Source organism: Peromyscus maniculatus, chromosome 6 (assembly GCF_049852395.1).
Source record: "Peromyscus maniculatus bairdii isolate BWxNUB_F1_BW_parent chromosome 6, HU_Pman_BW_mat_3.1, whole genome shotgun sequence".
NCBI classification, from domain to species: Eukaryota; Metazoa; Chordata; class Mammalia; order Rodentia; family Cricetidae; genus Peromyscus; species Peromyscus maniculatus.
This window is the reverse complement of record NC_134857.1, coordinates 102,486,124-102,492,392: the sequence shown is the minus strand read 5'-3', so window position 1 is coordinate 102,492,392 and position 6,269 is coordinate 102,486,124. Positions and strand designations below refer to the sequence as shown.

Below are 6,269 nucleotides of genomic sequence, written 5' to 3'. Positions count from 1 at the left end.
TTGCCTCAGAATAACCTGAGGACTTGCTGGTGCGGACTGGTCAGTCTCCTCCTTGGTAGATGGTCACAAAAAGCCAAGAATTTTCCACTGATGGGACTGGAGAGAAGGCTCGGTGTTTAAGAGCACTGGATTCCGAGACCCACCCACATGGCAGCTCACCATCATCTGTAACTCCGGGTCCAGGGGATCTGACAACCTTCTTCTGCAGGCACTGCACACATCTGGTGCCCAGACATGCATGCAGGCAAAACATCCATGCACCCTGGCAGAAGTGAATGCAATCCTTTCATGTAGAATTACTATGAAGATCCAACAGACTCCCTGAAGTAGAAGGCAGAGTACAGACTTAGCTTAACTTACTATGCCTTCAGCCTCCAAATTTTATCTACTTAAGTCTAAACGGATGATCATGATGATGACAATGATGATAATGATGATGATAATAATCTACTTAGTCATCATTAATTATATTTCCTATTTTAAATGTATAATGCACTGTGTTTCTATCCTTCAAATGCCTTGGAGTGGTTAGATATCTCAGTGAGCGAAGCACTTCCGGCCAAGCCTGTTGATTTCAAGGATCTACATGGGAGAAGGAGATAGCTGACTCCCACAGGTTGTCTTCTGACCTCATGCCGTGGCAGGAGATGATGACCCAGCAAGGTCATCTGTGATCTTTCCTGTTTTACAGGTGAGGCACCCTATCCCATTCCCCTTCACATTGGGGTTCAGGCTATGATACCCGTGGCAGTCAGTCTTCTTGGATTCACATCCACACAATAAGTAAATGTAATAAAAACAACAACAACAAAGCATTCATAAAGTCTGCTTATGAGGACTGAACAGAATTGAAATTTTTCTCGAGGTCTTAGGCTAGCAGAGCCACAGGGCATGAAAGGATCTTGCTTATTCACATGCCAGCTGTAATAATGGGGATGGGAAAATAATTTAGTGATAGAACATTTTCCCAGCCTGCATGACACTCTAAATTCGGTATTGAAAAAAAAGTTATTATATTAAATATCCTATTGATGAAAACCACACAACTTTCCTCTCAAAAGGAATAAGAGATAGTTTATTCCGGAGCCAAATTTGAGTGGCCATGGCCCAGGAAACCCCATGTTACCCTGTGTTCCAGTATGGAAACAGTTTCGTGGAGCTTTCCTAGTAACAGAACAAAGAAGGCTATAGATCAAGGCATTTAAGAAATGTTCTCATCCCTTCACTGCTGCAGCTCCACCTGGGAATACACTCAGGCTTCAAAAGAGGCTTCGACCCTTGTGTCCAGGCAAAACGACAGCCTGGTTGTGGTTGCATACCAGTGTGAGCAAAGAAATCACCAACACCAACTCCTGTCACCAGATCTGGAAGCTGATCAAAGATGGGCCGGTCATCTGGAAGCCTGTGACCATTCTTGGGCTAGATGCTGGAAAAACGCCTTGGCTCGGCAGAAGGGCAAGCATATAGGTATACGGAAGCAGAAGGGTACTGTCAGGGTTCAAATGCCCGAGAAGGTGACTTAGTCGAGAAGGGTGCACAGTCGGAGCTGGCTTCTCTCTAAGGAGTCTAACTGCCATGTGTATCACAGCCCGAACCTGAAGGTGAAGGGGAACGTGATAGAGTTCCTCACCTGTGAAACAGGGTTCCTCAAGATCACAGATGACCCTGCTGGGTCATCATAGAAAGGAATGTCTGTTGGGACAGCCTATCTCACCTTGGGCAAACAACTTCAGAGAAGAGAGACTCCAGAAAAGAAACATGGGCTATGTGCTACAACAATTTCCTCATTCCTCATCCCACCTCTAAAGGGTCATAGCCATCTTTTTCCCTGGTAGACCCCTCAATGTCCTGCAGGAGAGAGACTGCCCTTTACTGTATACACTCATAAACACAGTCCCATCTGTTCAAAGTCAGACTCCTGTCTCTTTCTGCTGCCTTAGAAATCTAACAGAATGTGTTAAAAAAAAAATAAGCTGATTCTCAAGAAACACATCCACAAGCTAAAGTCAGACAAGGCCACCAAGAAAAAGCTCCTGGCTGACGAGGCTGAGGCCCACAGGTTGAGATCCAAGGAAGCATGCAAGGTCTGTGAGGAGTACCTTCCATCCAAGAAGGAAGAGGTCATCAAGACTGTGTCAAGAAAGGCCAAGTGGGGGTAGCATACACCTTTTATCCCAGCACTCAGGAGACAAAGGCAGGTGGATCTCTGAGTTTGAGAGCAGCCTGGACTATAGAGCAAGTCCAGGACAGCCAGTCACAGCTACACAGAGAAACCTTGTCTCCAAAAACCAAAACCAAAAACAAAAACAAAAAAGCCCAAAAGAAATTAGGCTAGGACCAGCTTTCCAAATTCTCCTTAGTCATTTAGGTTTCCATTAGTCCATCAGCCTATGCAGGGCGCTTCTTTCCAGGAATTCTCATTTATCAATATAAATTCTCATTTATTCTTATTCCTTACTAAGGAATATTATTCAAAACTCAAAAAGAAACAAGTTACTAAACCACAAAAAGACATGAAGGAAATTTGAATGTAAATTCCTGACAAGAATGAGGCTATTGTAAAGAGACCCTTGTGCCCTTCCCTTTGCCTGTGAGGCTCTTGAAACAATGAAATCTCTCTATGAATGTGGGAGGAGGAAAGATGATGGTCCTCGAGACAGACAGAGGAGGAGCTTGTCCTGGGAAATAAGATTCACAGACTCTCAGAATACCTTGCAAGAGAGCCTGGCTGTGCAGCAGAGACCTAACCTAAGCCAACGGTCATGGGTGGGAAACCACACTATGGGAGCACGCTCAGTTCTCTGTACCTTTTGCCTTCTATTTAAACTTCATTTAAAGTTCCTGGACAGTTACACCCACAAAAGCTGACTGAATGATTAGAACATCAGTGAGTATAGAGCTGGAAACGTTGCAGAGCCAAACGTCCTGGGCTATCTTGGCCCATGGAATGGCATCCCCCCCTCCCACCATTGTGTGTAATTTAACAGCTTTCTGGATTGTACAAGCAGATCCCCTGGCTCCCACCAACCAAAAAGCTGAGAATTCCACTAGATAACACATGCCAAGAACAGAGGTCTCCCACTTTGTTGTAACCTGCCTACCCAATTTACTTGTGAGAAATATTTTTTTCCCTATCAAAGGTAGGTTGTCAGCAAAGAGCCAATATTCCATAAATCTCCCCCATGGTGTAAAACTTGTACCTTAATCTTTTCATCTTCCCCACCTTATATAATTTTCATGCAAAATTTAAATCTCACCTATCTGGTGAAATTTTTGTTTAAGCAAAGCCATCCTCTTATTCCTTCATCCATGGTGACATGGAAGGGCTAACTACCCTCTTCCCTTCATTTCTTTTGCACAGATTCTTTTAAAACTAGCCAGTCATGAGAGACTGTAAGGTTGGACCTCACACAATGGAGAAAAGACATAGTTACCACCTGCCTTAGAATGAAAACTCAGTGAACTGAATTCATGCTTCCGGGTGCTTCTTGGCCTGGCTTGGGTTGACATCCTTTTTGTAAAAAATAAATTTCCTTGCTGAGTGACAATTTGCCCTCTTCCTTTGTTTGGCACTGGTAATATCTGTTTCCAACATACCCACCAATGCATCTGAAAAGTGCACTGATTTATAAGCTTCTTGTTCTATTATGGTTAAAAACTTCCTAAGACAGGACCATTTTGGAACATGATATTTGGAGTCTGTGGATCATGGTCACCCATATTTGGCTCCAGAACAAACTATCTGTTACCCCTTGGAGGTGAAAGCTGTGATTTTTCCATTGTCAATTATGGTGTCTGACATGCCCCCTACCCCAGAACAATCTACTTTTCACCAGAAGAAGCACCCAGATTGGATCTGGTAATAACATGGACCCCTTGTACCCAACCATCTGGCATCACCTGCTTGAATGGATGTTGATGATTTTGTTCTGGGGCTCAGACGTCTTTTGACTTGGCTGATGTCCTGTTAATTTTTCTGATCTGGTTGTTTAAGATTGCTATTGGAGTTACGAAGAGTCAGAGCCTGGGCCATGACATTCCAAAGTGATCCAGTTTGGCCCCCAGCCTTCCTAAGCCAATGAAACAAATAAGTGATAATACTAAAAAACAAAACAAAACAACAACAAAAAAAACAATTGAAAGGTTTATTCAACGTGACCACATTTGAAAGAGGCACAATGTAACTTAGCAACACTTTACTAAACCCCCAGTCCATCTTGGGGGGTCCCAACACAGGTAAGGATTAAATAGAAGGTGAGAGACACACATAATTAAGATGTCCTGGCCATGGTGTGGTCCTACCCATTATCAACCATTACTGTTCAGGCTTCATTCTCTTCACTGATGTGATCTGACAAGCTGTCAGAAGTGTGTGAAATCTCTTTCTAGGAAAACAATTCAGCCTCTAGCTAGCACCAGGCTTCCAGTGTTCTCCTTCTCCCATCATGGTATTGCTGGGGAAATTCTGATTCTTGTGTTCCATTGTTTCAACAGTCTAAGAATTATATGGAAGGATCCCAAAGGCCTCTTTAGAATACTCTCCTTCCTGCCAGGCCAGTTATACTTCCCCACTCTTCGTTGAAACATCTCAATGTTGAACTGGAATATTCCTGCCTTAGTTAGTTTTTTACTGCCATGGTAAGACACCATGACCAATGCAACTTACGGCAGAAAGAGTTCATGGGGGGAGGGTGCTACAGTTTCAGAGGGTGAGTCCATGACCATCCTGGTGGGGAGCATGGCAGCAGGCATGGTGCTGGAGCAGTAACGGAAGCTTATTTCTTGACTCACAAGCATGATGCAGAGAGAGTTAACTGGAAATGGCCTGGGTTTTTGAATCTCAAAGCTTGGTCCCATACCTCCTCCAAGAAGGCCACACCTTTTAATCCTTCCTAAACAATTCCACAACTGGAGACCAAGAATTCAAATACAAGTCTACAGGGGCCATTATTGCTCAAACCACCCACAATGACTGTGTCTGAAACAAATATTATAAACTGAATACAAGTATGAATCAAAGTTAGATGATATTTGGCTGCTACTGTCAGGGAACCTTGCATAAGAACCATTTCTGCATAATTACTTGGTTTTCAGTTACTCTTGCTGATTTGAGACAAGGTCCTAACATAAAGCCCATGTTAGACTCTAACTTACAGTTCTCCTGTTTCAGCTTCCCAAGTGCTGGGGTTACAAGCAAGTGCTACCATGCCCAGGGTGACTTCACTTCAAATAACACTTCTCTGTTTCTGAACAATGTTCCCTAAAGACATTGGTCATTAACCATTTGGCAGTCTGTTATCTATTGTCCCTTGTCCCCAGGATAAGATTTGTCTATGGTATTATTTGATCTCACATGGCCGTGTGTGTGTGTGTGTGTGTGTGTGTGTGTGTGTGTGTGTGTGTGTGGTCATTGGCAGGTATTATGAAGCTAATGCTAATAAAGTCTTTATAGCCAGTTTAAAACAACTAAGATATAGAAGGAGCGGCGTGTATGCCATGAAATGTTAGCACCGATTAGTTATAAGGCTTCATAAAAACACAACTATGGGCCGGGCGGTGGTGGCGCACGCCTTTAATCCCAGCACTCGGGAGGCAGAGGCAGGTGGATCTTTGTGAGTTCGAGGCCAGCCTGGTCTACAGAGTGAGATCCAGGAAAGGCACAAAGCTACACAAAGAAACCCTGTCTCGAAAAATCAAAAAAAAAAAAAAAAAAAAAACACAACTATGAAAAGCAAATACTTTTGCAGAATGTTAACTGACCATAGTTACAAAGTTTTGTAAAATAAATAAAAAAATAATAAAATAAACCAACAAGACTCAAACTAATTTGAAAATGAAGTATTTCTTTATAGGCTTATCAATATCTAAAACTACTTACTTATTATTAGGAGGCACTGATTTGGGCATACAGTTTTAAAGCCTGTATAATTATTTTTGCTAAAGAGAAGAATCATAGTACAATTTGGAATACACAAACTTAAAACTTGGAGAATGTTAGCATCATCATCAACTCTATTTTAGAGGACAATGTCTTGGTAAAGTGTTTTCCTAAGGTTTGCATCTTAAAGGCTTAAACGTCGAAAAGAACTAGCAATAGTTAGCACTAGTACATAGAAAAACTATACGGAAGTCTTACAAAACAAAAGTTTACAAAATCAGGTAATTAATTGCCTTGTAGCTTCAATTGTTGTTGCCTTGTAGTTTCTATAATTTCAAAATTACACTCACATTGAGATGAGCACTCAAGAGACATAAGCACAACACTTTTA

The 6,269-nt window shown here is 42.3% G+C and overlaps 1 pseudogene; it reads left to right on the top strand.

Annotated features, from left to right (window-relative positions):
• The window catches only part of LOC143274064 (large ribosomal subunit protein eL19 pseudogene), a 6,258-nt pseudogene extending 4,099 nt beyond the window's left edge, over positions 1-2,159 (top strand).
• Positions 2,160-6,269: the final 4,110 nt, after the last annotated feature.